Source organism: Sus scrofa, chromosome 3, assembly GCF_054392235.1.
Source record: "Sus scrofa isolate SSC_HxYL_T2T_F1_AM1 chromosome 3, Sscrofa_HxYL_maternal_Yorkshire_Landrace_v2.0, whole genome shotgun sequence".
NCBI lineage: Eukaryota > Metazoa > Chordata > Mammalia > Artiodactyla > Suidae > Sus > Sus scrofa.
Window position 1 is genome coordinate 1355865 of NC_139385.1, and position 27345 is coordinate 1383209.

The following is a 27345-nucleotide window of genomic DNA, read 5'->3' on the forward strand; positions in this document are numbered from 1 at the left end:
ATGGGGCCGAGGTGCGGCTCTGGCTGCTCCGAAGCTTGGCCAGGCTCGTGCTGGGGCCTGTCCTTGCCCTGGGCCCAGGCTGACCGCCCAGCCTGGGGCCGCAGTGTTGAGGAGCCCTGCGGTGCTCACAGACTCACGGCCAGCGTTGGGGTGGCTGCCCTCCCCAGGTCTGCCACGAGCCCCGGCCGGGTGCTGGGCCAGTGCGACCTTGAGTCCCAGCGACACACCCAGGGAAACACCAGTGCGGCCTCCAGTAAGCAGCTGGAGAGCCCCTCCTCCGACCTGGCCTTGGACCCAGTAACACCTGACCCGGTGAGTGAGGAGAGGCCAGCCACAAGCTGAGGCGTCACCGTGCACAGCCACGGCGGGCACCTGTCCTCCATTTCTTGGGATCCCGGACCACACAGAGCCCTGCAGGAGCCACTGCTCAGGGCAGTCCTGCGAAGAAGAGCTGACAGCAAAAGCCACCAAGTCAGGGCCCGTGGGAGAGGCAGGAGGCTCCTCCCGAGCCAGGAGATCCCTTCCTGAGACGCTGGAGAACGGAGGGGGCCGGGCTAGGACCCGAGCCGTTCTGGCAGGCCTGTGTAAAGGGCGCCAGCACCAGGAACGGAGGCAGCTGCAGGCAGGGGCTGGGGGCCAGCACCCCACCTCCTGCACCTGCTTTCCCTTGCTGTCGCCGAGGAGGCCCCCGCCCCGGGCGGCACATCTAGAGAAGTCAGGCTCTCGGCAGAGAGCACCACTTCTCCAGCCTGCTGAGCTCCTCCGTCTCCTGGGTCTTGTGAAAGTCCTTCCTTCTGGATGCAGCAGGTCTGTCTGGGTGGGGCCTGGGCGTTTGCCTTTCTAACAGGTGCCCAGAGCCAGTGATGGGGCTGGTGCTTGGGCCACGCTGGGGAGCAAGATGCAGAGCCTGGGGGCCTCTGCCTGGGACGGCACGGCTCAGGGAGAAGAGGGGGTCTCTGTTCCGGGCGAGCCGGCAACCTGATCAGTCAGGTGGGCAACCTGCCCGTCTCACGGGACGGTTGTGAGCGTCGGTACCAGCAAGGGCGAGCGTCCAGCCACCGCCGGTGAAGCCTCGGCTCTCACACACCGTGGCAGCAGAGCCATCTCACCAGACAGGCAAAGCGACCTCCCTGTGTTCAGGGGCACAGCCCCTCCCGCACACGCCCTCAGGCGGGGCTGCTGCAGCAGGTGGCCTGGCCAGCGCCCCCTCACAGCCCCCGCACCTGCCAGAGCAGGGTGTTCAGGCGCGTGGCAAATCCCTGGGCCCCAAATAGACCCCTTTGCCACATCCTCCAGGTCGGTGCTTCCACAAGCTGAGGCCCAACAGTCCGGGGAGGGTCCCCCCTTCCCAGCTGCTCCTCCACCCTGAGCAGCGCCACTGCCCCCACGCCCTGCCCACACCCCTCCTTCTCAGCTGAGACTAGCGAAGACGGGGGCTCACAAGCCCGCCCCCCCAGCCCCCCCGACCCCACTGAGCCCGCTGGTCTCCTGCCCTCCCCACCCCAGCATGGACTTCATAATTAGTTGATGACAAAAAACTCAATAAGTGAGAAATTAACGTTACAAATCCAACTGGAACTGGTCACGTATCCTGAAAAATTTGTTTCCAACAGGAAGGTTTATCGAGTGTCATAATTTTATTGAAATCCTCTATCTTCCCATTGACTTTTACGGCGCCGAGCTGGCTGGAGAGCCATCATCACCAGTGTCGAAGCCACGCGGGGCCGGGCGGGGGTCCTTTCATAAACGAGCGGTAATTGTCTCCTCTATTGACCAATAAATCTCCCCGCTGCCGCCGCGCGCCGCGTTCCCCGCGTTGCAGCTGCAGGCCGGCGGAGAGGAAGGCGTCAGACCGAACGCTAGTGTTTGTACCTCTGGAAGAAACTGGTTTGTCATCAGCAGCGAAGGAGCGAAAACGGCGCCGGTTTGGTGCGATAATGACTTTCAACGTCCGAGTCCACGTGCGGTGATGAGGTGACGCCCTTCATTTCCACCTGAACAAGCGCCTGGACGCGGCCCTGAACAGACAGGCGCCCGCTCGCAGCAGAGGCGCCGTGCAGACCTGCTCCGGCCACTGGGCGCTTCTCCCCGGGTACAGGACGGTCCCATCCCTCACGATCACACGTGCTTGTCACGGGACGGGCGGCAGCCCCGAAGGCAGGGCGGCCGCCGCACAATACAGAGACGGGCGGGGGCGCGGGGAGGGGACAGCGGTGGGAGACGGCCGGCAGCCAGGCCCGGCCTGCAGCCCCGGCCACGCCGGGTCGGCGCCCCGCAGGCTCTGAGGTGGGCACCAGGTCCGTACCAAAGGACGGGGCCTTGGGGACGTTCTGGATCATTCCCAGGAAACACCCAGCACGCGAGGACAGCAGAGTGAAAGAAGCCAGGCCTTCTCCTGTGGGGCACAGTAAGGAGCAGAGAGCCGGGGGTTCCGAGAGGTGGCAGACAAACACGCACCCCCATACAGCTGGAAGGGACTCCCACCAGGCCCAGGCCACTAGTTCTGGCAGAGGCTGCACTTCTGTCCACAGAGCATGTCCCCCCTGGTGCGGGGCTGCTTCAAAATGCAGGTTCCAGGACCCCCAGCCCGTCAGGTCCCGTGGTGACGGAGCTCAAGTGCTGCCCTGTCCCTCAAAGACGCGGAACTGTCTTTACCTCAGGGCTCAGCTCTGCTGACCCTCAGTCTGGAAATTTCTTCCTGGGACATGTCCCCTCCTGCGGGGCTGGGCCCGCCGGCCACCTCACCGCACACGCTCCGTGGCCCTCGGCCCGCCTGTCCTCCCCTCTAGGGCTCAATCCCAGGACGGAGGGCCCCCCACTGCCTTCCCACCCCCCTCCTGGGCCAGGCAGCGCCAGTTGACGGGCACCGCCGGTGGAGCAGGAGGGGGCTTCTCGGCACACATGGCTGGGTGCCAGCCGCTGCTCCAGCGGAGGAAAGGCCCACCTAACTCCCAGGCCGATGGCTCTCGGGGGCAGGACAGGAGCCCAACGTCCCGGAGCCTGGAGGATGGCGAGGCCGAGGAAAGGACAGCAGGCGTCAGAGAGGCAAGAACACGGCAAGGGTCAGGCTCTACCTGAGCACGTGTACACGCTGGTGTGCGCGTGTGCCCGTGCACGTGTGTTCACGTGTGCCGGGGGGGGGGTGTGTGTGTGCATGTGAGCCCCAGCCAAGTCCTGCATCCTCCTGCTTGCGGGAAGGCGCAGACAGCACGCGTCTCTCAGCTCTTGTGACTCCAGGGGCCAGAGGCCGCCAGGGGCAGAGCGCCTGCTGGGGAGGGGCCGGCGGGGAGCCTCGGGGCTGCCGGAGCCCCCGCGACCCTGGCAACCTCCTTTCCGCCTCCCTCCCCGCACCCTCGCTGGCCGGCCGGGGAGGCAGGGCCCGGGGAGGACTGCAGAGGCCACATGAGGCCTCGGGGGGCCCGGGGCCGGGCCTGCAGCAGACACCAGGGGTCTAGCAGGGCTCTGGGCCTCCGGGGTGGGTGCGCACACAGCGCCCTCATGGGAGAGCGCAGGGGGACCGTCACCTCACCACCGTCCACGCCGGGCAGTTCAGGCCCAGCTTGAAGCGCAGCCCGGACACGCCGAGGACGCCCGGGGGTGGGCTCCGCGCAGAGGCGGGAGAGGCGTGGCGGCGCTGGGGCGCTCCTTCTAGAAGCACACGCTGGACCCCAGGGACTGCCTGCCCCGGCCAGGTGTCCACGAGGGGCCATGAGATGCAGGCTCGTCACAGCTGCCGGCCCTGGCCCGCAAGGGGGCAGAGGAGGGGACAGCCAGGGCCGTGAGGACAAGGACACTGGGCCGCAGCCTAGAGGAGGTGTGGAGGCTGCAAGGACGGCGCCTGGGCGAGAGCTCAGGCTCTGAGGGAGGCTGGCCCCCCAGCAGTGCCAACGGGGGGAAGGAGGCGGCGGCCGAGGGCCCAGAACCGAACCCCGCAGCCGCTCCCCTGACCCAGGCCGGCTTCACTGTGACTAGCTGTGTGACCTCAGGGAAAGTAACTGGCCTCTCTGAGCCTCAGGATGCTCAACTGTGGAATGACCAGAGCAAAGCCCCCCTCAGGGTCACCACGAAGTTCCAACAGATCAGGGACAGGACGCCGGGGCGGGTGCCGGCGCTCGCGGGGTGGCTGTCAGCACCAGCAGCTGAGCTGTCCCCGAAGTCTCGGGACCCGAGCACGAGCTCTGCTACGGCAACCATGCCTGCGTGGGACGAAGGCCAGGGAGGTGGCAGCAGGACAGGCAGAGCCGGCTGCGCCCGCGGCCCCGTGGCCCCCGGACACGGTCCTTCAGGACGACACCGCCTCCCAGCAGAGGCCCAGGCCCGATTCACTCTTCCCCCGGCCACTGGGGCCCCATGCCCAGCCTCCAACCCGGCCCTCTGTCCCCACGACCCCTCAACACGTCTGTCACCGCCGCCGAGTCCTGCTCACCCCACAGGGCTGTTGTTTTAAATAACAAAATGAAAAATGACCCAAAAAAGGTGCAAAGCCCTGTTCCAACAGCACCTCCCCTCACGTGGAGTCACCCGAAGAAATGCAGTGGGACTGAAGCGGGGATCTGGGGCAGGGGGCAGCGGAGGGAGAAGGCCAGCCTCCGCCGAGCCGGGCCTCGGGCCCCAAACCCCGCCGCAATTCCCAATGAGCGGGGCCGCGCAGAGGGGCCCGCCTCCTCCTGGGGCTCGGCTGAGGCTGAGAACTGACAGAATAAAACCGCAATGATGAGCCTGAGGGCTCCAGCCCTCGGCTCGGACAAGCGTGACCTCAAATCCCGACTCTGCCGGGAACCAGCTGTGCCACCTGGGCAGGTGACTTAACCTCTCCGACTCCTTCTCAGGCAACACGGGGGAGTGACCACCTGAACGGGGCCGAAAGAGGAACAAAAATTCCCCGATGAGCACAAGTCAGAGCCTGTGGGGGAGGCGGGCACGGCCCGGCCACCTCCACACTTGCCTTTCTCCTCTGCCAGCCTCTCCCCGGCCCCAGGCCCCTGGCCAAACACGCCAGCTTTGCCTTCTGTCTGCAGATGGCCGGACTCGGGCAGCTGTGGGCACAGCAATTCACCATCATGTGCGCCATCCCGTCTGCTCTTCGAAGCTGCGCCAGGCAGACACAGCTGAGCAGGGTGCCTCTGGGGGTCTGACCCTGAGCACAGCCCGGGCCGGGCTCCCAGCGGGTGCTCAAGAGGGCCGCTGTGCCCACAACAGGGGAAGGAGTCAGCTGGCACCAAGGGCCAGGTGTGGGACGAAACGGCTGGTGAGGCCGTGGCTTCCTCACACCAGGGGACACTGACACCTGCCCCTCTGGGTCTGAGCCCAGGGGCCAAGGCCAACGGTCACTGCTCGGAGGCCCCAACACACCTGGTCTTCCTGTGACACAGCCGCCGCAGGGCCTGCCCCCCAGCCTTCTGCTCGCGGAACCGACTGCTTTGCAGACAGCGCAGGGCTGGCCCAGTGGGGCCAGGGGACACGAGGAGAAGCAGGACAGGACACGGACCCGCCCCCAACCCGAGAACAGCTGTCAGCTCAGGAGCAGGTGCTTCTCCCGCCCTTACGCCAGGAGGCTGGGGGCCCGGCGGGAAGGAGGCCGACCCCAGGGGCAGCAGGGGCGACGGCTACAAGGCGACTTCCACCCCACCTCGGAACAAGAGGCAGGAGGAGCGGTCACCCCCCCGTGGTTCCAGAGACCAAGCCCAGGGGCTGGGCTGAGCACACGACAGGTTCTGCAAAGCCAAGAGTGCGGAGAACCACGCACAGCGGCCTCCCTGTACTTGTCGTTACCAGCGCCACAGCAGCTCCAGAGGAAAAGGCCTGACCCCGAGGTGAGCAGAGCCACGAGTCTCAGGGGAACCCGCGGAAGCTGGGCGCTGGAGAGCCCACCCGCCCCGCGTGCAGGCCCGTCCCGGCCACGGCCCAGCCCCCCGCACCCCTGCCGCCCTCACACCCCTGGCCACAGCCTCCTGCCCCGCCAGCATCTCACGCACACTCCGTTTATGGCACAGGCCTGCATGGAGGCCTGCAGGGGCTCCGTGGCCACCTCTGCCCCACCCAGTTCTGGGGACCCAGGCCCTCCCTCTGTAGTCCCGCAGGTCAAGGTCTAGTGCGCGAAGCCCGGACACTGGCCATGGCCTTCGTGGTTTCGTCAGCTCTCGGGAGAGAAGGCGGTGGAGGCAGGACTCAGGAGAGGGGCCATGTTCAGAAGGCGGCCAGGGCCGGGGGCCGGCCCTCAAGACACTTGTCCCGTTCCCCCCTCCCCGTCCCCTCCCGTCTCCACCGCACCCTCTCTACCCAGATGCCAGGCGGGAACACAAATGACCCAAAGCCCCTGCAGGGGCCTCTGAGCATGAGGAGCTGGGCTGCGAGGACGCCGAGTCACCTCCCTCTCTCCTCAGGTGCTGCCCGGTGCCCACAGGTGACAAAGGGTGACCTCCCACCAGCTCCAGCACCAGGAGCAACCACACCCTCCTGAGTTCCCAAAGAAGAGGCCAGTCCTACCCCGCAGGCTCCACCACGCAGAGACGGGCAGACTGCCCCACGAGGGCCACCCCTCCCGAGCTGCGCCTCAGTAAAGACCCCAACCTCCAGCTCCTGGAGCCGGGGCAGAGCTCCCTGGGGTGGACGAGGCCTCATGCAGGGCGAAGCCGAAATGGGGGCCTGATCGGAGGACCAGGACCAAAAACAACGATATCCTCCGTGGGCAAGCTTTAATACACACATCGCATGGACAATGATACACACACACACGCGCACACGCACGGCAGCAGGGACCACAGGTGCACACGGCGGACTGTCGCACGTGCACGCAGGCAAGAGGCACGAGTGAGCACAGATCTTTGCAGGGAAAGCAGAACTTCCGTCCAGGCATCAGACTCCAAAGATGAAGCTCTGAGGATCAGAAGCTCACAGTAAAAAGACGACAGAGATAAAAGTCACAAAATACGACTGAAAACAGACCAGCACACACAAGAAAGCGGAGAATGCAACCCACAGTATTCAGTAATAGAAAAATGAGGAGCAGAACAGAAACTAAGTATGCACAATATGTTTAGCACAATAAAGAAAGAGATTTTATTGTTAGTCGAAACAATACACCCAAGAAACAACAAGGAAACTAAAAATGAACACAAAACACCAAGTAAAAATAGTTAAAATTTAACTAACAAAAACAGCCACGTAAGTGTGGCTAAGGAGTGATTTAGTGGGAGTTCCCACCGTGGCTCAGCAGTCAACGGGTATCCATGAGGACGAAGTTTCGATCCCTGGCCTCGCTCAATGGGTTAAGGATCCAGTGTTGCCCTGAGCTGCACTGTAGGTCGCAGATGTGGCTCAGATCTGGCGTTGCTGTGGCTGTGGCCGTAGGTTGGCGGCTACAGCTCCAATTAGACCCCTAGCCTGGGAACCTCCACATGCCATGGGCGCAGCCCTAAAAAGAGCAAAAAAAAAAAAAAAAAAAAAAAAAAGAGTGATTTCATGCACTGAACAATAAATATAAAGAATAAACCATAAAGAGCAAAAGACAAAAGAGACAAAAAACATGAGATGAGGCCGCGAGACGGCAGATGGGACCGTCGCAAAGGCTTCTAACAAACTCATGGAAAAAGAGCAGACAAGACAAGGGCAGCGATCCCGGACATAGCGGTTGAGAGATTTCCTGAACCGAGTTTTAAAAACACCCATCCCGGAGTTCCCGTCGTGGCTCAGCGGAAACGAATCCGACTAGGAACCGTGAGGTTGCAGGTTCGATCCCTGGCCTTGCTCAGTGGGTTAAGGATCCGGCGTTGCTGTGCGCTGTGGTGTAGGTTGCAGACACGGCTTGGATCCTGCATTGCTGTGGCTCTGGCTTAGGCCAGGGGCTACAGCTCTGATTCGACCCCTAGCCTGGGAACCTCCATATGCTGCGGGAAGCAGCTCAAGAGATGGCAAAAAGGCAAATAAATAAATAAGTAAATAAAATAAAAAATAATAAAGACACCCATCCTCAGATTCAGAGCCATCACACATTCCAAAGCTTGTACGTGGTGCAGGGCGTCCAGCGTGCCCTGACACACACAGCCTGTGGCACGCGGGGCGGAGCGAACCAGCAGCCTCCGCACGGGAAGGACGGGGGTGCGGGGAGGGCGGGGTTAAACCCTCCAAGAATCCAAGAGAATTCAAGTTTACCAGCAACACGGCCCCGCACGTCGGGAGCACCAGGAAGCGTCTGTGCGCTTCCCTCCACGATCAGGACGGTCCAGGACGGCGACTCGCCCAGCTTGCGGGGTGGGGGGGGGCACGCCTACAGCAGCTGACGAGGACACCAACTACCAATTCACCCACAAGACCTGGAAAAGGAGCTTGTAGAGAAAGTGACGGGAAGGCTGCCAAGAGTCCATCAGAAACATACACGTGCACACACCTGGAGACTCACACAAGAAGCCAGCCACCTGCAGCAGGCGAGCAGGTGGGTGGTGGAGGGCGTACGGGGTGGGGGTGGGGGCGCGTACCGCTCACTGCCTCTCCTCTTAGAGCTTTGATCTTTGTAATATGCAGATATTACCCACCGAATCTATCACCACTGAGAAAAAGCAAATTAAAAAGAAAAAAAGATAGAACCAAGACATAATAATAAAAGCATTTAAGAGAGGTGGGAGCCTTAAACTGGTCCTGAAGTGGGTACGGACACCATCAACCACCCAATACATTAAATATACATATAAGCCACTAAGAAAAATACGAAAAAGAGAGGAAACGTGACCCCCCCCAAAAAAAGCTCCAATAAACTCAAAAGAAAGCAAAAAGAGACTAATAAAAAATATTAAATAAGATGAAGAAAGTAAAAAATAAAATAACTCAGAAGAATAACATTCAGAAATTAGTGGCATTTCTGGATACTAACAACAAAATATTAGAAAAGAAATATAAAAATACAATACCTTTTAAAAATCACCCCCTCCCAAAATTAAATCCTTAGAAATAAACTTGACCAAGGAGGTGAAAGACTTATATGCTGAGAACTATAAAACATTAATCAAAGAAATTAAAGAGGATTCAAAGAAATGGAAAGATATTCCATGCTCCTGGATTAGAAGAATCAATATTGCTAAAATGGCCATACTATTCAAAGCAATCTGCAGATTTAATGCGATCCCTATCAAATTACCCATGACATTTTTCACAGATCTAGAACAAATAATCCAAAAATTAAGTTGGAACCATCAAAGACCCAGAATTGCCAAAGCAATCCTGAGAGGGAGGAAAAAAAAAAAAACAAGCAGGAGGCATCACTCTCCCAGACTGCAGGCAATATTACAAACTCACAGTCATCAAGACAGTGTAGTACTGGTACCAAAACAGACATACAGGAGTTCCCGTCGTGGCACAGTGGTTAACGAATCCGACTAGGAACCACGAGGTTGCGGGTTTGATCCCTGGCCTTGCTCAGTGGGTTGAGGATCTGGCATTGCTGTGAGCTGTGGTGTGGGTCGCAGATGCAGCTCGGATCCCACGTTGCTGCGGCTCGGGTGTAAGCTGGTGGCTACAGCTCCGATTCAACCCTGGCCTGGGAACCTCCATATGCTACGGGAGTGGCTCAAGAAAACACAAAAAGACAAAAAAAAAAAAAAAAAAAAAAAGCAAAACAGACATACAGACAATGGAACAGAATAGAGAACCCAGAAATAAACCCAGACACCTACGGTCAATTAATCTTTGACAAAGGAGGCAAGAACATAAAATGGGAAAAAGACAGTCTTTTCAGCAAGTACTGCTGGGAAACCCGGACAGCTGCATATAAATCAGTGAAACGGGAGCACATCATGCACAAAATAAATTCAAAATGGCTTAAAACTTCAACATAAGACACCACTGAACTCCTAGAAGAGAACATTAGCAAAACATTCTCGGACGTCAACCACACAAATGTTTTCTTAGGTCAGACTCCCAAGGCAACAGAAATGAAAACCAAAAATGGGACCTAATCAAACTTACATGCTTTTGCGCAGCAAAGGAAACCATAACAAACAAACAAACAAACAAAAAACCTATGGAAGGGAGAAAATAGCTGCCAATGATGCAACCGACAAGGGCTTAATCTCCAAACTATACAAACAACTCATACAACTCAACAGCGAAAAAACAAACAACCCAATTGAAAAATGGGCAGAAGACCTAAATAGACATTTCTCCAAAGAAGACACATGGATGGCCAACAGGTACCTGAAAAAATGCTCCACATCCCTGATTATTGGAGACATGCAGATCAAAACTACTGTGAGGTACCACCTCCCACCAGTCAGAATGGCCATAATTATTAAGTCCACAAATAACAAATGCTAGAGAGGGTGTGGAGAAAAGGGAATCCTCCTGCACTGTTGGTGGGAGTGTAAATTGGTACAACCACCACAGAAAACAGTATGGAGGTACCACAGAAAATTAAATACAGAACCACCATATGATCCAGCAATCCCATTCCTGGACATATATCCGGACAAAACTTTCACTGAAAAAGATACATGCAGAGTTCCCGTTGTGGTGGAGCAAAAACAAATCTGACTAGTATCCATGAGGATGTGGGTTCGATCCCTGGCCTCGCTCAATGGGTTGGGGATCCAGCATTGCCGTGAGCTGGGGCGTAGGTCGCAAACGAGACTCACGAGACTCGGATTCCGGGTTACTATGGCTGTGGTGTAGGCCAGCAGCTGTAGCTCCAATTCAACCCCTAGCCTGGGAACTTCCATGTGCCTCCAGTCCAATCCTAAAAAGCAGAGAAAAAAAGAGAAAGACACATGCATCCCTCCTATGTTCACTGCAGCGCTATTCACAACAGCCAAGACATGGAAACAACCCAAATGTCCAATGACAGATGAATGGATTGGGAAGATGTGGTACACATACACAATGGAATACTACTCAGCCATAAAAAAGAACAAAATCATGCCATTTGCAGCAACATGGATGGAACGAGAGACTCTCATACGGAGTGAAGTAAGTCAGACAGAGAAAGACAAACGCCGTATGATATCACTTATATCTGGAATCTAACATACGCCACAAATGAACCTCCACAGAGAAGAAACTTATGGACTTGGAGGACAGACGTGGTTGCCAACGTGGGATGGACTGAGGGCTGGGGGTTAGTAGACGCCGACTCCTGCATCTGGAGTGGCTGAGCAATGGCATCCTGCCGTGTAGCACAGGCAGCTGTAGGCAATCACTGGGACGGAGGATGAGGTGAGAGAAAGAATGTATGTGTTTGTATGACTGGGTCACACTGCTGTACAGTGGAAACTGACAGAACGCTGTAAATTAACTATAATAAATTTTTTTAAAAAAAAAGCTTATCAGAACTGAATCAAGAAGAAAAAGAAAATCTGAATATTCAGTTTCAAAGCTTAAAAAAAAAAAAAAAAAAAAGCCCTAATTTACAATCTTTACAACACAGAGACCTCCAAGTCTTGATGCCTCTAGTGGGGAATTTTATCACACTTTTAAGGAAGGAATACCCTCAATCTTAGGCAAACTATTACAAAGGAAAGAGAATTTTTAAATTCAGTTCTATAAAGCCAGAAAAATTATGACACCAAAACTGGTAAGGACTTTCTAAGAAATAAAAAATGTCAAAATCTCTCATAGACACAGATCCAAAATCCCCAAACTACTTATTAGCAAACCAAATAAAGCGTTACTTACAAAGCATAACCCATGGACACGTTAGTTTATTCCTGGAATGCAGTTTGGCTTTACATGTGGAAGTCAATTAATTAAATTCTCCACAGCGACAGAATAAAGAACACAAATCATGATCATCTCAATATATGCAGTAAACACATTCGATTATAATTTTTTAAGGTTTTATTTTTTCTATTACAGTTGATTTTCGTTGTTCTGTCAACTTTTGCTGTGCATCTGATTGTGATTCAACAGCTGAGCATGATTACAACAACGACAACAACAAAACCCTTAGCCAATGAGGGACAGAGGGGACCTCTCTAACCTGAGGGATTCTCTCACGACATCGCAGCAGCGGAGAGTTGAAAGCTTCCCTTCTGAGCCTGAGAAGGAAAAAGCGATTGACGCGTCTGCTCAATGCAGTATGAGGAACCCTAAGCAGCAGAACAAGGCAGGAAAAGACGTAAGGGTATGAAGACTAGAAAGCAGTGCAAACCCTATGATGGGTAGTGACACAACTATGAGCACAGAAAATCTAAAGGAATTTACCCAAAGAATATTAAAATAAGTGAGCTTAGTCATTTGCTGGATTGGAGTTCATGATCAAAGTCCAATTACATTTCCGCATGCCAGCAAAAAGAGTCAGAGAAAGACATTCTGGAAAAGATGCCAGTTATGCCATCACCATCATTGGAAAAAAAAAAAAAAAAAAGCTCACAAAAACCCCTATAAGATGCGCGGTCCACCTAGAAAACTTCAGACAGACTTTGTTAAGGGGAGTTAATGACCTAAAAGGCGGAAGCAAGTAACATCTTGATGGGCCCATAAAGATGTGAATCACGGCATCCCAGTAAAACCTGGTGACTGACGGCGGAACCCACAGGCCGAGCTCCAAGCTGGACAGGAAGGTGCCCGGGCAGCCACGCGGCGGGGGCAAAGAGGGAGGACAAGGGCCACACACAGGACAGCAGGCCTCAGGCAAGCGCGGAGGAGCAGCAGGAAAGGACCAGCGCTTCAACGGATGCTGTCCACAGAACCCCCACACGGGGAGAGCGACGCGAAGCCTGCCAGACCCCGAGGAAGCTTTGTGTCCCGAAGTTCAGGGTGAAAACGCACAACAGGAAACAGAGCATCATTAGAACACCCATCAGTGTCTAGGGCAAGAGAGTGCCTCGAACAGAGCACACGCCAGAACAAGAGCCGCGCAGGAATCTTGGCGGGGACAGGTGAGGGCTCATTAAAATCAAGAGCTCCGTTAAACGCGGTGAAAAGCTGGGACGAGACATTTGCAAAACAAATACTTGACAAAGGCTGGGATCCTGACTCTAGAAAGAATTCTTACCAATCGGGAAGGAAAGGCACGAGGGGGAAAGCGGGCAGTGAATGTGCCAGGGGCTTCGCCAAAGCGGGTCTCCACAGGGCCACACACCGGGAAGAGGCGTCGATCCCGGCAATGCCCTGGGAACACAGACCGCAAACACCAGGAGGTGGCCCACCCTCGCGGACACGGCAGTTACGGGACGGAGGACGCGAAGTGTGGCCCAGGCTTCAAAGCAACAGCAGTGCCAGGGCACCGTCTGCGGGCACGCAGCTGTCACAGCCACTCTGGCAAACTGCCTGACACACCGCGTCCCCTGGGGGACCGGCGGGGGCTGTGGGTGCTGGCACCTGCCGCTCTGTACCTCGGGGCAAGACGCGCGTGGGCCAACCCGGTTATGACTCTCGGCACAGAGCACTGCCCAGACGTTACGTGACACGCGATAAAAAGCGGAAAAAATACGCATTAAAAAAGACATTCTCTAGTTTCAGAAGCACAGCAATGTCTGTACAGACCCCCTTAGACACGCTGTCTCAGAAAAACCATTCTGCGGGAGACCGGCTTCCCATCCCACCACTGCTGGGAGCAGAAAGACTGCCAGGGGTGGGGAGAGAGGGCGTGGGTACAGCGGGCAGGTGGCAGCACCTGCTAAGAAAGGGAAGGGACTGCCCTGCCCTCCCTGACCCGGCACAGCCCTGTGCGTGGCTGCCAGGCCCGGCACTGCCTCCGACCCCTCGGGCCACCTCACGCCCCCGACAGTGGGGCTGGAGGGACGGGCTGCGGCTCCTCTGTGTGTCTCACTAGCCGCCGTGTTCCGGGAATTTCAACCTCCTGATAAAAAGCTCTACAACACCTACTGCAGGCGGGAGTGGGAATCAATCGAGGTTTCCTGCAGCAATTAGCCTCTGGTTTCACACTGCTCTATTCCAAATTCCAGTCCGTCTGCCTTCGCTGTATAACGCACTCCCTGGCACCCACCCGAGTCAGCCCGAAGCTGCCCGCCCAACAGCAGCTCCTCACCCTCTGGGGCTCACAGCGGGGGCGCCGCCTTAGGGAGCTGGTGCTCCTGGGGGACCCTCGAGCAAGGCGGGCACCAGGGCTGCCGGCACTGTCTCCCCGGGGTCCTCAGCCCTGTGTGCACGGTATGCCAGGCCACACCAAGGCGGGGGCTAGAGCGCGGCCCGGCCCCGTGCGAGGTCCAAGTTATCAGGCTGGAGAGGAAGAAGCCTGGTGACCAGGCACAGACCGCTGCGCAGCCCACACCAGCTCCGCGCGCCACGCCTCCGCTTTGCCCCCTGCAAGGCACTTGGGCCTGGCGCGTGGCTGTCAAGTCTCTGAGGTCACCGCGCAGGCTGGGGCTTTCTCCCCGGAGGCGGGGGAGCGGGCGCGCCTCCGCCACACCATCTCCAGCCCCGGCCCGGCCAGCGCGCCCTCCCGGCGGCACACGCAGCCCCCGCGCAGCCTGGAGCGCGACAGGCCTGCGGGAAACTCCTGTTCGGCGGAAAGCCCAATGGATGAGACGTTCCGTCTCCAGAGCACCCTGGAGGCCGGCGCTGGGCCCCTCCTAGATGAGGACCAGGCTTCCCGAGTTCAAGGACCTGCCAAGGTCAGCAAACCTACATCTGAACCCAGGTCGGCAGCCAGAGCCCAGCTGCGTCATCACCTACACGGCAGGAGGGACGCAGAGACCGAAGGGCTCCTCACCCCCTGTCAGTCAGGACCCAGCACAGCCCGGGGCTCCGGCACCTGCGGCTCACGGGCAGCCCAGAGCCCGGGACACGGTCTCCAGCGTTCGCCAGGCTCCGAGCCGCAGGGGCTCACGCGCGGCTCACAGCGCTCTCACGAAACAAAAGTGAGGCTTCCCGAAGTTCCTGTTGTGATCCAGCCCTGACGAACCTGAGTAGCATCCATGAGGACGCAGGTTCGATCCCTGGCCCCGATCAGTAGGTTAAGGATCCGGCACTGCTGTGGCTGTGGTGTAGGCCGGCCGCTACAGCTCCAATTCGACCTGTAGGCTGGAAACCTCCATGTGCTGCGTGTGTGGCCCTAAAGAAAAGGGGAGGCCTCTTCAGTGCGGAAGGTCAAGTGCCAGAGGGACCAGCTCCCCGGCCAGGAGGTCCTCAGAGTGCAGCTCTGCCGACGAGGACTCCGGGCCCAAGGACCCAGCGGCCGGGCGGCGCCTCCACACGGAAGGCGCGGGCTGCCTCGCCTGCCAGACGCGGGGCTCAGGTCCGCTCTGCGCCTCATTTTCTCAACCACAGAGCCGGACTCTGGTATCGCAGAGTTACCCGGGGACCAGAGAGGATGGCTTCCGAAAAACTCACGATACCAGTTTTTAAATTTTAGTTTTAATTCTAAACACTAGTCCCATCTATGTGGGATGCCCCCTCCCTCAAAAACAAACATGGGGTTATTTCAACTCAATCACCCACCTCAGACTAACTACAGCTGCCTCCAGGGTGCCCTTCCCAGGCTGCAGAAGAGACAGAGCCCACCTGCGGGGGGCCTCTGCGCCCAGGCAGGGGCAGCGCGGGCTCGGGGGCCAGTACCGCGTGTCCACGCCTCGCTGGAGGATGCGGGGTGCTCCAGGACTTGGCGGGGCCGGGGGGGGGGCACAAAGCTGTGCGCCACAGTCCAGCGCAGGTGTCTGTGTGGACCTGAGTTCTATTTCCTCGGGATAAATGCCCAGATGCGACGCTGGGTCGGACGGCCCTCGCAGCTTGGTTTTTAACGAACTGCCAGATTCTTTTCCAGATGCTGCTCCACCGTGACAGATAACGGACCCTTCTCTGCACCCTCAGGGTTTCAGGTACCTATGCGCCATCTGCACGTGCTCTTCGGACTTGTCTTTTGACCGTTTTCTTTTTTTTTTTTTTTTCCTTGTCTTTTTAGGGCCACACCCACGGCATATGGAGGTTCCCAAGCGAGGAGTTGAATCGGAGCTACAGCTGCCAGTCTGCACCACAGCCACAGCCACGTGGGATCCGAGCTGAGTCTGCGACCTATACCACGGCTCATGGCAACGCCGGATCCTGAACCCACTGAGCGGGGCCAGGGATCGAACCTGCGTCCTCTCGGTCCCTAGTCATATTCGCTGCCGCTGAGCCACAACCGGAACGCCTTTGGCCTGCTGGTCCGTTTTTCAGATACTACTGAGCGTTGAGAGCTCTTTTACATCCCAGGTAACAGTCTTCTGTCAGGCATGTGGTTGGCAAATATTCTTTCTGAGTCTGTACCTTGTCTTTTCATCTCTTAACAGGATTTCTCACAGAGCAAAAGCTTTTCGATTCTATAAAGCCTAATTTACTAACTTTTCCTTTTACAGACTGTACTTTTCGTGTCAAGTCTAAGACCTCTTTGCCTAGATTCTCAGGATGTTCTCTTCTTTCTGAATAAGTTTCATACTTTCATGGTCTACGTTCAAGTTTGCGACTGAGTTAATTTCTGTTTAAAATGTTCCTGTTTTTTGTGTTATAAATGCCCAGTTGCTCCAGTACAATGGATTGAAAAGGTTATCGTCTCCCACTGAATTACTTTTGCCTCTTTCTCAAATACCTGCTGACCCAAAGCAAGCAGAAAAAAAGGAAAATATAATAAAGCTAAGTGCAGAAATAAATTAAATAGAAAGGAGAAAACAAGAGACAATCAGCTGAGTCAAATGCGGGTTCTTGGAAAAGATCAATGAAGATTAAAAAAGCTTTAGCCAGACAGGAAATAAAAAAGATTCAGATTATCGAAATCAAGACTGAGGAGTGAGACAGTATCACAGACCTCACGGAATAAAAAGGATTAAAGGACTACGACCAACAGTCGTGGGCCAAAAATTAAACCAACACATTCTGAGAAAGATACACACCGCAAACTGGCTACAGAAGACGCTAAAAACACCCCTGCAGACCCATCCTACGTGAAGAGACTGACCCGGCCATCAGGCCCCCTTTCCGCGCCCTCCCCAGGGCTCGGGCGGCTTGCACGCGGAGCTCTGCGAAGGCCCCGTCGTCTCTGACGTGCTCCTCTGTGCTGCTCAGACTGGGCCATCTCCCTGCTCCATCACCACGTTCAAGGATTCCCTCTTCCCTCCACCCCTGCGCTCAGCCACTGCACCTCCACTTCAGCCTCGGTGTCCCCACGACTGGGTGGAGCGCCCCGACTCCCCAGGACACTGCCCTCCCAGCCCCTCGGCCGGACGGAGGCTGCTGGCTGGCAGGGGCTTTTTCTGCCTCCGCCCTTGGGCATGTGGGGGCTGCCGACCTCTTCAGCTCCGTGTCGGGGAGAAGCGCAAACACAAAGCCCAGAGGACGCTCGGCAGGTTGCTCCACCCTTTTGAGTCTTTTGTGTTTGGTCCATATACAATATGCAGGGTATGAGCTGTACTTGGCAAAAGAAGGAGGGGTAAATACGTCTACGCCACCTTCCTGGAAACAGAGGTGTCAGCTGCTCTTTCAATCATTCGTTCAGCGATAACGAGCACGCGGAGGCGCCGGGCCCTGCAGCGGCCGCTGCCCTGAGAAGCTGGGTTAGTAACACGAGCTCTGCTCCCCGCGTGCAGGTGACCCAGGAGGGGAGCATTAAACCAGAGGAGGAGGGGCTCCGAAGGCATCTCCTCCGGGTCACTAAGCCCTCGGCCCCAAGGCAGGCGGGACCCCACCCAAAGGGGCTGCCGCCGCGCTGCAAAGATGACAGCCATCGCCAGCGTGGCCCTCGGGGTGGGCTGGGGGTGCTGAGGGGGACATCGCGCAGGGGACCACCCTCCGGGACAACCTGCCGCCAATCGGGCGCCAGCCCAGCAAGGCCTCCTCACCCGGAGGTCAGGGGCGCCCCTGGCAAAGTTGCTGGGGGGCTGTCTCCCTGATAGAGAGAAGACACACTCTACACACACACACAGTCTCTCCCCCAACACCCACTGCAGGTCAGCGACATCCGAGAGGCTCCTGTGAAAAGCAGCCTGATGTCGTCACTGTGAGAATTAACGCGCATCTTTTCTAGGAAAGGAAGCCTTGGCCACTGCTTCCTGCGCCTGCTCCGGCTGCGACGCCCCCTCCACCTCCTCTTTCCCTCTGTCCCCGAACAATGTTTCAAGCCGGCCAACCGAGAAGAATGGGCCCCGACCTGACCCATGGGAAGGGACAGAGGTACCCCCCGCGTTGGGGAAAACTGGGGGGGGGGGGGGGCTTCCCTCTTGGGCACGCTCTGTGGGCACCCGCGCCCTCCTGCAGCAGCAAGGAGCCTGGCCGAGATCTCCCCGTGTTCGCGTGTCTCCCCTCCCGACACGGACGACCCGAGCCGGAGTCGTTCTTCTCCAAGGAACCAACATGTCTCCTCGGCCCTCGACCACGGAGCAGGCCCAGGCTCTGCAGGCGGCCTTCCCTCCAGGCCTGGGTGGTCAGCGCCAGGGAGCCCGGCCGCCCGCTGACCCTGAGCTCAAAGGTATCGACACCAACGACGCGGCCTCCGGAGGAGACAGCCCTGCACCCAGAAAGTTTGGTCCCTACGTTCTGTGTCCCCTTTATTTGTAAAATTGCTTATGCAAAGACATTACCATGCGTAATGGATTCAATTATGCAGTGTAAGATGCAGCCCGAATGGAGAAAACTCACGTCGGCCACAGAGACACTTCAGGAAATGTTACAAAAAAAAAACAAAAAAACGATGTCACTGATTTCAAATGTGTTTGAATCTGCACACCTCTAACCACGGGGACACAACATAAATATATAAAACAGGGCTCCTCTCATCTCCCCACTGGGTTCTCGCTGATGACACGCCCGGGGCTGACACCTTTCCCGTCCTCAGAGGCAGGGCCTGCATTAGCATGTAAATAGCTGGCAGATACCAGGAAACGAAAGCCAGGAAGAGCTCTTTAATTAACTTTAATCCTCTGAAAATCCTGGCCGCAATCTGCTCCGACGGTTCTCCAGGTCCTCCTCGGAAGGACCTCGCTGCGGCCAGGGGGCCCCCGCCAGGCCTGCGGGGGGGAGGGCGGCCGGAAAGGGCCAGCTGGGCGAGCGACGTGTGGGTATGGGCCCCCCAACGGCTGTGCCACGACTGTCCTGCGCAACTTGGGGATGCTCCCAGGAGGCCGGCGCTGGCTGGGTTCACTCCCCTCCCACCCTGTGCGCCCCAGCCCTGCAGGTTGGGTGCCCACCTTTCCTGGAAGGCGAGGGCTCAGCCCGGCCGCAGGCCTCCTCTCGCTGAGCTCACAGCCAGGCCGAACCCGCGAGGAAAACGGCGGGGGCACCAGCCACTAGAAGACACGGCACACCTGGGCGTGCGGCTGCGTGCGTGGGGCAGGTGAGCAGGCCGTGAGGGGGAGGTGACGGGCTGAACCAGGAGGGCCAGGGGCCCCAAGGGACCGCCGTGTCACAGCAGCGCTCACAGAGCAGGGACGGCCGCGACTGTGGCGCCGTCCTGAGGCGGTACCAGCGCACCTCGCCTTCTCCGACGCGGACCCAGACCGGGGGTGGGGAGGCAACGACCAGGGGGTCTGAACGCGCTCCGGCTACGACCACCAGAGGATTCAGGCTGGGAGCACCGTGCCACAAACCCTGGGAAAGGTATCTCACAACCTCCCCAAAGCGACGCGAAGATTCACAGAGAAGGTTCAGCCGCGAAGACGGCCAGGAGCCTGGAGGTCAGGACCCAGCCGGCACTAACCCCCCAGGCGACCCGGGCGAGCTTCCAAGTTCTCCGTTGGCTCCGAGTGGCACCGCCCCTGACCCGGATCTGGCCCCTGTGAGGGCAAGGCTGCAGGTGGGCCTCAGCAGAGCGCAACGCTCCTGACGGTGCTGCCACGAGGCCACCCTGCAGCCCACTGTCATGTCCCGCGCCAAGGAAAGCCCAGATTCACAGCGCACGGCGCACAACGGCTCACCGCCAGCCGGCACCGGGCACCCACCGCCGCGCCCTCGGGGCTCACAGGCGCTGGGCAAGGCCGGCTGACGCGGGAATAAATCCCGCTTCTGCAACCAGCAGTATTTCATTAACCGGAGGTTAATAAAAGTCACCGGTGAAGGCTCACCAGTGGCTCTGATTTACTTAGGGACGTTCACTGAGCTGTGGGAAGGGCCCTTTGTAAAAGCTTCTTAGGAGAGAGCTCGGGGAAGCCCCAGAAAGAGACGGGCACTGCTGGGACCGGCAGGCCCAGCGCAAAGCCCGGGTCTAGCGGGAACCTTCCCAGGACCCGGAGCAGAGGGAAGCAGCTCAGGGCCCCACCAGACGCCACTCAGAGGCTGACTCCAGGTGTCACCAGGTGACAGCAGACACAGCCCCAGGAGCTGGGCAGGCCCCAGGCGTGTCCCCAGGCCTCATGCTCACAGCGTGGGGAGCACAGGAGGGACACAGAGGGCTACGCGCACACTAGTCTCTGGGGTCCCCAGACGAGGCCAAACCTCGTCCGCAGCATGTAGCCCTCACGGCCACCCTGGGCTCCTGTCCCGGTGCCACAGGGAGGGGCTGGGACCGGCAGCACGGCCGGGACGGCCCACCCTCAGGCCCTGTCCTGGAAGCAACATCGCTGAACGTCCCAGGAGGTCCAGGGACAGACCCTGTCCTGCTGAAAGCCTCTCCTGTTGACCCCCCTCCAGCCGGGAGGCGAGACCCCACCCCCCAGAAAGGGAGAGGGTCCCTCCACGCTCTTCTCCTGGGCGGGCGGCCTGCAGCCAAGCCCCTTTCCCAGCCCCACGGCCTCCCTCTCCAGACACGGCGCAAAGCTGGACGTGACCTATGGCCAAAGCAAACAACCCTCGGGCCTCATTCTGGAGCCCCGCGCCAAGGGCCTGGGTCCAGAAGCAGCTCCTCCGTCCTCCTCGTGCGCTACTGCGGGGCCGTCTGGATGGTCACGGGCCGCGCCAGCCAACGATCTCGACCCTGGCCACATTCCCTGCAGGTGCCGGTCTGCCGTCCGACGGCGGATGGTGTTTAAGACCGTCTGGAACGAGCGCCCCGGGTCTATGCACGCAGCTCCGTGTCACGGCTGTTGAACAGCGGCTGACAGTGGCCAGGGCCGGCCCTCGTCTGCTGGGAGGCCTCGGGAGAAAAGAGCCAAACTGCACACGACCCCCAGCTTTCCGGAATAAAGACACACACACACACGCATACGTCCTCACACGTGCGCTCACACACACATCCTCACATGCACACTCGAACACACGCACACGCAGCACGCGCACCTGTGCTCACTGCCCCCCGCACCAGACCAGGAGGCCAGGGCTCGGGGTGGAGCCAGACAGGCCTGCGCTGGACACGGCCTCCTCTGCTGGGCGAACTCCTCAGCCTGCCCCGACTAGACGACTTTTCCGCAAAAGGGAATCTGCAAATCCCAGCTCACAGGCGCCTCAAGCGACCTCTGAATAGGATTATTAGGAAAGTTAATGAAAGGAAGGTCGTTTGATGATTATCGGCAGTCACGACTCTGCACTGAGCGCCTACTGGTCCCAGCCCCCCCCACGCACCCCGCAGGCGCCTACTGGGAGATAAACGACAGCAACAGTGGGAGGGGAGTTCCCGTTGTGGCTCAGTGGGTTAAGGACCCGACGTTGTCTCTGTGAGGATGTGGGTTCCACCCCTGGCCTGGCTCACTGGGTTAAGGACCTGGCACTGCCACAAGCTGCAGGGTAGGTCAAGGACGTGGCCTGGATCCCGCATGGCTGTGGCTGTGGTGCAGGCTGGCAGCTGCTGCTCCCATCCAACCCCTAGCCTGGGAACCTCTATATGCTGCGGGTGTGGCCCTAAAAAGACCAAAAACAAAAAAACAAAAAAAAAAAACAGCGGTAGACAGCGAGCACACCACATGACGCCTGCACAGCATCTGTGACGGTCTCGCCAGGTCAGGCGCTGTATTCTGTGCGGGGTTCCCGTATTTCTTACCGCTGAACACGTGTGAATCGCGGCCACCACGTCATCAGATGCGGCTCCCGTGTGTGCTGTGTCGCTGATGAACTTTCTGGTGGTTTCTGCACAGCAGGGAGATTTTCAGGGATGTGTCACCTTACGGCAGAACTGACTCCAAACATGTGTGAACTGACCAGCACGGATGCGTCAGTGTTAGTTTACAACGAGAACGCGTTCGAGGGCCCGGCTCCTGGAGTCCCTCTCTGAGCCGGTTCTGTGTGGAAGGTGGGCGAGGGCACGTGTCCAGGAGAGGCGTTCAAGGGAAGGCAGGTCAGGAGTCTGGACCTGGAGCGGAGCTGTCCTGAGGGCTGCTCCTCAGCTGCACAGGGAGGCCCACGGGCCTTGGGGTGCCCCCTGCCCAGGGCGCCTAAAGGCCCAGAGTCGCTCATAGATCCCCGAAGCCACCCAGCTCCCGGGGAAGGAGATGGAAAAGAAAGGCTTCCAGAGACGACGGGGAGGGGCAGCCCAGGGGCACAGCCCTCACGCAAGAAGGGCTGGTCCACGGGAAGTCAGGCCAGTGGGGGCACCAGGCACTCCCCAGAGTGGGCAGCTGGGGACACGGATGCCATTGTGCCCTGAAGGACCAGTCAACCACACAACTCACGCCCACCTTGTTCAACAGCCCCTGTGCTACGGCCACCTCAGGTTCTACTCCAGCTCTCAGGTGACCAGTAGCCAGCAACCACCCCAGGCTGGAAGTGAACCCCAGAAAATGTGGGGGAGCCCTGGCCAATGGAGCCAGCCTGCAGGGGAAGAGGAAGGCCCCCAGGCCGCAGATGGGGGGACTCCCGCACACGCAGGGTGAGGGCGCAGAGTCCCTCCAAGACGCACTCTCTGGGTAGTGAAGCCAAGGACAACCCAACAGGGGCAGAGGCCAGGGAAAGAGCGGCCCCCGGCCGTGCCTCCCAGGCCAAGGGCAGACTGGCCTGAGCCAGAACAGCCCAGGGAGGCCGGTGGCACCTCTCACATCTGAAATAATCACCAGGCGTGGCCTGGAGACAATTCAAACACCACCAGCAAGACACGGCAGCTATTTTTGGCAGCAGGACTCAAGAGGCTGTGCCTGGCAGGGACCCATGTCTTTGAGCGTGGCCATCAATTTTCACCTGCAGCCAAATGCCGTTCCTCTCGGGATGAAGGTTATTCAAAGATTTGGATTTCTTCGAAATGGAGCTAGAAAGAGAACAGGAGTCCACGACGACAAAGGGGATCGAGCGTGTACACAAGGACACCCTTGGCCACACGGCCTCGTCCTCGCAGGACGCCCCAGGGCCACCTGCCAGCCTGGGATGGAGGCCGCTCCCCGCGCTGGGTGGGCCTCGTGCCCCAGCGGCGTTCCCATTATGACGCAGCAGGTCGAGAATCTGGTGGTGTGTCTGTTGTCTCTGCAGCAGCATGGGTTTGATTCCCAACCTGGGAACTTCCATGTGCTGCAGGTCCAACCAAAACTAAAAAAAACCAAAAGAAAATGAACTTGGCAGTCACACTACAGCTGTCCCATGGTGGCTGTGGGATCAAGCAAGCCTGGAGGGGACGGTGGAGGAGCCACGGGGGTGGTAGGGCGGGGAGGGTGGCCCTCTCAGTGTGTCGGGGAGAGCAGGAGACAGGCTCAGAGGGCATCCAGGCCTCGGGCAGAGCGGGCTGGCCGGGCTCCTACCCTCCAGCTCGCCTCTGCCGCCGCCGAGAGTGGCTCTGCCTTTACGTCCCCATGGAGGGACCGGCGCCCATCCCCAGGCTGCTGAGTTTAAGTTACAGCCTCAGACAGACTCATCTGTCTCTGCCATCTCGCCGCCAGCACTTCCGACGTCCCCACCCACCCACCCAACTGCAGCCAGACGGGGTGCAGCGGGGCTGCCTGAACGGAAGTGGGGGGACAGCCCCACAGAGCCCCACTCGCGGGGCGCCCCACCCTCCAGGGAGAGGGGGGCAAAGGCCGGCAGGGGTGCTGCTCCCCGCTTACGGGAGGCTCTGTGCCCCGGTTCCTTCGCCGGTCACACGAGGGAGCACGACATGCAAGGGTGCCGGGCACCCACCGTGTGCCAAGTGCCTGCCAAGCACAGCGAGCTGCAAAGGAGCGGGCAGAGGAGGACGCTGAGGACGGGGCGGGGGGGGGGGGGCGCAGGGCGGCGTCTTCCCTGCCCCCACCGCCCCCGGGCACAGCCCTTGCCAGCCTGGCGCAGGAGCGGGACAGGGGCAGGGCTCGGCGTCCCCGGCGTTCCGGCAGCGTTTCCGTCCCTGGGCAGGAAGAGGCCAGGCGCCTGTGATCTAAGCTGCGTGTTGGCTGAACGCCCTTTTGAGGGATGGACCTATTCAGATGAAAGTGACTATGGTGAAGTGGGGGCAGCCAACGAGGAGGCGCCCTCGACTCCGTGCCTCGGAGGGCACGCCACAGCAGCATCTGTGACGCCAGGAACCAGGCAGCACCATCCAGGCAGCGTTCAGGGCGCGAGAGCCCTGGGCTCTGATCACATACACACCCCCGAGACCGCGGCCGGGGCACCTCCCACCCCAGCCTCCCCCGACCCGGGGTTCTCGGGAAGGTACCGCGAGGCCCACAGGCCTCCCCAGCAGGGCCCAGAGGCTGCTGGAACCTGGGCAGTCTGGGACGTATGGGTGGGGACTGGGGCCATGCCCCCTCTAAGAGGGCGAGCAAGTTAGTGCAGAGAGCATGGGTTAGCGGGACCCGGCACGCAGCCTCCAGACCGAGGGCAGCAGAGGAGGGTGCCCGGCGGCAGGAGCCTGCGGAGGGGGCGAGGGCGCAGGCCACGGCCGCGCCGGGTGCAGCTGGTCCTCCGCAGCCAGAGGGGCCTGCGGGCACCTCTCTTCCCGGCCCCTCCAGCCCCACCTTAATAAACATCTTCCAGTTGGAGAGAAAGGAAAGGCACTTTGTTTTGATTTCTTTTTATTTCCTAAAATTGCTTTGAGCGCTGGAATTTTCTTTCCACGACCCAGCCCCGGCTGCCCCCGCGGTGGGATGGTGCGATCATACCGGTGACAAGACCGGCTTTCTAACACCTCTGCAGACGGCATTTCCCCGACAAAGCAGGTGGGCTTTCTTACCTAAACGGATACACCAGAAACGTCAGCCTGGAAAAGTAACCCCAAAGGACGGCCCACCAACACGTGAGATCGAGTCCGAGGCCGAGAAGGCCCTGCTCGTCTGGGAGGCAGGGGTGGGCGCGGGCCCCCCCCCCCCCCGTCCTCCAGGCTCCTCCCGAGGGTGAGGAAAGGCGGAGGGAGGCTCTGAGAGGACAAGGCAGGGCTGACTCTGAGCGGAGCCTCAGGAACGTGAACGCCTCGGGCCCGGCGCCTGCCCACGGGTGGAGACCACGGCCCACCAGCCAGGCGGGCGGGCGCAGGGCAGCGGGGGGCGCCGGGCTCTGGGAAGACGCTGGCCGAAGCGGAGGCAGCCCGGCTGCGAGACTGCCGCCTCGGAGCAGAGCGGCCTCCAGCTCCAGACTTCCGGGGTGCAGGCCACGGGGGAGAGGACGGCCCCCCGGCCCGGCCCAGGCCACCAGCACATAGAGGGGGCAACGAGTCTCTCTGAAAACCAGTAACCAGATGAGCGAGTGGAGACACCAGACGGCCAGCTCCTGGGGGAGGGGGGCAGGGAGCGGGGCGAGGTCGGGGCTGGCAGGAGGCTAGGCCTGCGGGCGTCCTTACGGACCGGCCAAGGCCTGCTGACTCGCCCCCTGGACGAGGCACTGGGGGGCAGAAAGCCTTCTGGCACAGCCCCCCAAGGTCTCAGCCGTGGAAAATCCTGGGACTGGTCCACCCCGGGTCCCCGTTACACCGTCTCTGGAAAGGACCAGGCCATGCTATTCCACGCCGTCTGCACGCGGGCAGCGAGGACACCAGCCGGGAGCCAGTCAGACGGGCAGCAGCTCAGGCCCTGCAAGCTTCGAGTCCAAGGCTGAACGCGAACCCCCCAAGCCTGCCAAGGGCTGCTCCTGAGGGCCCACGCAGGGCCAGCTCAGCCCGCCACCCGGGGTCAGTCACTCCTGCAGGCGACAGCACCACTTCCGCACGGACAAAACGGGGAGATGGCGATGCACACTCGGCTCCCGGCCATCACGTGCGCCCCCAACGTCGGCCCACATCCAACCTCCGCCTGGAGGACCAGTCCCACGGCCCCACGGCGAACCTGGGCCTTCAAAGGCCCGGGCTCCAGGGACCTGGCAGGGGTGTCTCCAGTTCCGTTCGAGCCACTTTGCCAGGGCGGGCAGGAGCAAGGACAGAGAGGAAGGAGAGCAGGGACGGCCGGGGCCCCAGGAAGGGCAGGCTCGGGGTCAGCAGGACAGCCCTCCTCTTGCATGTCTGACGGCACCGAGGCCGCTGGCACCCCCGTGGGCAGACTCACCAGCCCCGAAGGCAGGGAAGGTTTGCACGGCCCCCAGCAGGAAGGTCTTCAGACCCTCACTCGGTCAAGACGAAGCCTGCTCTCGCCGTCCACACACGCGCAAACGGCGGGGGGCTGCTCTCGGGGCAGAGGTGGGGGGGCACGATGAGAAACACCCATCAAAACCCAGCTCCTGTGCCCCCTCTGGAGCCACAACCTGCCAAGAGGGAAAGGGCCTGTGCCCTGTGCCACGCCTGGGGTGGCAAAGAGCCAGAGATGCACAAAGAACTATTCCTTAGAAGACAGTGCAGGTCTGAGCTGCTTAAGGATTTCCTTCCGTGCCACCCAAACCAGGAGTTTCCAGCATTAAGAAAGAAGGCAAGGGACAGAAATCCTCCTAATAAGATTAGGAAGCTGGCCGGCTCGGAGGAAGGACGGGGGACGAGGACGAAGACGAGTGATCAAAAGCAGCCGGGGCGCTGACGGCCTTTTGCAAGAGAAACAGACATAATCCGCTTTTCTCCAAGGTGGAGGCTCGGTGGGGGCGTCAGCCACATGCCCACTCAGGCCCCGGGCAGCTGCTGGCTGCCACAGGGGCTCCCTGCTTTGCAGGGGGTGGGTAACTACACTGCAGTGACAGAGGGGGACTCCAGGGAGCTGGGGCCATGCTTATCTGGTCTGCTCACAGCACAGAGCACCCCCCCACAGCCCTGGTCCCTTTTACCCCCCCACAGCCCTGGTCCCTTTTACCCCCCCACGGCCCTGGTCCCTTTTACCCCCCCACGGCCCTGGTCCCTTTTACCCCCCCACGGCCCTGGTCCCTTTTACCCCCCCACAGCTCTGGTCCCTTTTACCCCCCCACGGCCCTGGTCCCTTTTACCCCCCCACGGCCCTGGTCCCTTTTACCCCCACCACGGCCCTGGTCCCTTTTACCCCCCCCACGGCCCTGGTCCCTTTTACCCCCCCACAGCTCTGGTCCCTTTTACCCCCCCACGGCCCTGGTCCCTTTTACCCCCCCACGGCCCTGGTCCCTTTTACCCCCCCCACGGCCCTGGTCCCTTTTACCCCCCCCACGGCCCTGGTCCCTACTGCCCCCGCTACGGCCCTGGTCCCTTTTACCCCCCCATGGCCCTGGTCCCTACCGCCCCCCCCCACAGCCCTG

At 59.5% G+C, this 27345-nt stretch overlaps 1 protein-coding gene across 7 annotated transcripts in view; it reads right to left on the minus strand.

The window, feature by feature from the left end:
* MAD1L1 (mitotic arrest deficient 1 like 1) overlaps nucleotides 1–27345 on the minus strand; it is a 309825-nt gene that overhangs the window by 134167 nt on the left and 148313 nt on the right. The window lies entirely within an intron of this gene.